At 58.6% G+C, this 3830-nt stretch overlaps 1 long non-coding RNA gene across 1 annotated transcript; it reads right to left on the bottom strand.

Moving 5' to 3' along the window:
• Positions 1–307: 307 nt before the first annotated feature.
• Positions 308–2806, bottom strand: LOC311193592. Its single transcript, XR_014617397.1, has 3 exons — positions 2719–2806; positions 2413–2601; positions 308–829 (listed from the first exon to the last, which is right to left on the bottom strand). It is a non-coding gene; the product is annotated as an uncharacterized lncRNA (long non-coding RNA).
• Between the last annotated feature and the right edge of the window lie 1024 nt (positions 2807–3830).

The following is a 3830-nucleotide window of genomic DNA, read 5'->3' as shown; positions in this document are numbered from 1 at the left end:
AGCAGACCCTGCCTCGCTGCTCTGTGGTGGGGAGGTTCTCCTTGCTTTTCACATGCTCCGAAGCAGCTCCATGCGCCCCGGCACTGGGCAGCGGGATTCGGAGGTGATGCCTGGGCCAGGGGTGCTGAGCAGAAAGGGGGGGAACGAGCACCCTTTATGGGTCTGGGGGAGACGGCTGAGCTTCACGGGGTACTAGAGGCTGAGGGGAAGTCGATCCAGGGCTCAAGTGTCCCACCAGCCATTCATAGCGAGGTGTTTATATTATTTATTATTGCTTTTCCCCTCCCACTCTGCTTGCTGCCAGGAAAAGCGGTAGGAAAGTATTTCCCTGGGAATTGTTTGTGTTCCTTCCTCTGTGTCTGTATGCATGAAGCTCTCCTCCGCCTTGGACATGCCTCAACTTGTCCCCAAGGCTCAGATTAATCCCCTGCATCACCAGGAGGACAGCTGAGGTCAGAGGCTGTCAGCAGAGGTGAGGAGGAGGAGGAAGACCTTCCCCCTAGGGAACCCACATACATTCCCAACCAGGGCAGGAGCATGAACACCATGCCATCCCTGCCTGCTTCCCCGGAGCAGGAGGTCACTCTGCAAAGGCCTGAGGAGCATCCTGGGAGGAGCATACTGCACGGGAGGGAGAGCTTGGAGCAACACCTAAAGCCTGGCTTAAGGGAAAGGCTGGGCTTAGCTGGGCTAGCTGCAGGCAGCAAACACATCTGCAGTCAGGCAGGTCACAGCCCGGCAGCGCAGATGGTCCTCGGAGGTGCCCGAAAAGCACCCAGTACCTCTTTTTTTTTTTCCCACTGGATCTGGCTGGATTCCTTGGCCATGGCTGCAAGAAAGGGAAAAGAGAGATGAATCACCATCCCCCTCGCCTGCACTAGAGAAGCAAGTCCTGCAGGCTGGGCTGGGCGAGGAGCACGGGTCCAGATCCAGAGCAGCTGCCCAGGGCAGGTCTCAGCACCCTGCTGCCTGCCTGGCAGGGAAGCAGGGATGGAGGGAGCGCAGGGAAATGGGGATGGGGGTGTGCCAAGCACTTAACGCTGCTCAGAGCGACTGGGATAAGCTCGGGAGAGCTCAGCTCTGGTAAAGAACGCTCGGCAGCTCCTGCCCAGGCAGTTTACCTTCCTCTCATCCCGTTTTCTCCTCTACCTCACCCAAACGCTTGGGAAATACACGATGACTACCTACGCGCAGCTCCAAGCCCTTCCCCTCCCCTCCAGCTCCTTCCCCAATAAATCACCCTGCTGGGAGAGAGGGCTGGAGGAAACCAGAGGCACAAAACCTCAAACAGCCTTTCCCCCCTCCTCCTCGCTCTCCCAAGCAGCTCTGCATTTCATTACTGCAGCCAGGCCAGCCCTCGCCCAGCTGGGGAGAAGAAGGGGAGGGGAGGGGGGGACCCTGCAGGGTTTCCATGTCAGGAGCAGAAATCATAACCAGAAGAGCAGGAGAATGGAGTTGTTTGTGTTTGTCACAGTATCTCAGCTCTCTCCTGGCCCCAACCCTGCCCCTGGGATCCATGCTGGCCCAAACAGCTCTCCTCTGTTGGGGTCCCTCCACGCCAAGGCAGCTCTAGGCACCCTCCTGCCAGCTTCTCCCCACGCTGACCACCCCCTCTCAGCTCCCACCCTTATCTTTGCATTTGGATGCCCCCTCAGAAGAAGCCCTGGGGTCTTCTGCCAGCCAAATGTTGCCACCTTCCCTCTGCCCCTGCACAGCTTACCAAGGCTGGGAGCATCCTGCCCAAACACCAAGCCCATCCCTGCCCAGGGAGAGCATCAAGGACGAGCCCCCACTCCCCTGCAAGCACCCCACACATCCCTCGCCTTGCCCAGCCCACTGGGAAACAGGGTGGGGGGGGAAAGATCCCTCCACCCACCCTAAATGTATAGTAGCAGAGCATCACAGCAAGCACAGTACATTGGAGACAGCTCCAAGCCCTGCCGCATCCCAAGGGCCAGGGCAACCCAGGCATGCCTCTCACCAGCCTTTTGAGCCATGGGATAGGCAAGAAACAGCACGCCATGGTCCTCCTGAACCCCTCTCTTCCCCCCAAAACCCCTGCCCTGGGGTTCAACCCTTGCCAGGGCATCCCCCATCGCTCCCGCTAGGGCTGCTCTGGTACCCCCCTAGCTCCCCGGGCGAGGAGAGGCCCCAAGAGGCGTACAGCCCTGCCTCCCTCCTCCCTCCCAGCAGCTCTCCAGATTCCTGAGCGCTGACACAGGATACTGCAGCAATGAGTGTGCGGCACCTTCCTCCCCTTCCCCTGCCCCAGAAGAGGAGGGACAGGCGGGTAAGGCTGGGTCGCATCAGGCCAGGAGAGAAGGAGAACATCTGGAGGGAAACCGGGAGCCTCCCGCGAGCCCCGGCACCCCGTTACCCCTCGCCTCCCAGCCCTCAGGGGGTGTCACTAGCCTCTTTGGCTGGCGCCTGTCCCGGGCCAGACGTCCATCCGTCTCTTCAAAGGCTGAGATGATTCACACCATTAAAGCTCCTTTCTTGGCAGGAGCCGGTTTTACATAATTCCCTCTCTCCAGAAGGTATCCCTCCCGCAAGCTGCGGCTCAGCTGCCCGGGGAAGCAGCCGTCAATCGCTCCTCGCCGACTGCAGCAGGAGAAAAGTGAAAGCCGCTCGCCCTCCTCCCCGAGCATTGCCCGGGCAGCCCGGCCGCCCCGTTCCCAACTCCCTCCACCAGCACCCTATCCCCCTCTCCGGCTGTACCAAAGGATTTTCCCTGCCCCTCTCCTCTCCCAGGATCTCAGGGAACCTCATCTGAGCTGGGGAGGGTCGCCGCAGCTCGGGTGAGTGCTTCCAACAGCTTGTTGCTATTCTAGGAAGGTGAGGATCCTGCCATCTTGCCATGAAGTCATATCCTCTGTGACCCCGTGAGGTAGTTTCCATAGGAGTCACCCTCTCCTCAAGTGATGGAAGTTTTTATTTTTATCTGGCTTATTTACCAGCTTCTTTTCCCTCCCCTCGAGCTTATTCCTCCCCCTCCCTTGGTCAGCTGCCCCCTCCCATCACCCCCACAGTAATCAAACAGCAGCATCGTGAGCAGAAAAGCCCTGGGATCAAAGCACCACAACAGAACAGATGCATTAAGGAAAATAGACCCCATTTGAGTGAAAGCTGTTCTAGGAATGGAGACTCCTGCAGAGGGTAAGAAACCAACGCAAAACCCAGCCCAAAGAACCGAGCAGTTCATTCCAAAAGCATTGAGATTACGGGTGCTTTGGAGGCGTAGACCCCTCTAACACAAGCCAAAGCTCGCCCCCAGCTCACCTGGCTCAGGTATTTTTTCCAGTCCCCTTGGCAGCTGCTGGCAGGCAGCTCCCCGGGAACATGGGAGTCCCCAGGGAGCAAACGCAGGGGGTTTGGGTTGTTTTAATAAGAACACAGCCACGGGAACACGTGAAGGTGCATGTTGGCGCAGCTCCGGCAGCCGGTGGCGCTCCAGCAGGTCTTTCGGGGACACAGCAACGTGGTCATCAGCCTGTAAGTGAAATCTGGCTCACCTGGGATGGTCCTGCAGAGAGGTCATGCTGGCCAGAGGGAGCTGCGTCGGCGTCGCTGGTGAGTTCCTGCTGTGTTTTGGGACGATAGAAGAGACACAAGCACTGTGGCAAAGGCAGGTTGGGTCTTGTCAGTGCAGGGACACCAGGAGGGCACAAACCACCTGGACCAGTTGTTCTTCCAGCAGCTGGGTACCCAGAAAACATTTAGATACACAGAGCTGCTCTTGACTGGCTGGCTCCCTGACAGCTAAGAGTGCCCCCACCTCACTTCAGCAATCCAGAGCTGACCACAAGCCCTGGGCAAAACCATCTGCTTCC

This window comes from Gallinula chloropus (genome assembly GCF_964237585.1).
Source record: "Gallinula chloropus genome assembly, chromosome: 6".
NCBI classification, from domain to species: Eukaryota; Metazoa; Chordata; class Aves; order Gruiformes; family Rallidae; genus Gallinula; species Gallinula chloropus.
This window is presented reverse-complemented; position numbering and strand designations above follow the sequence as displayed.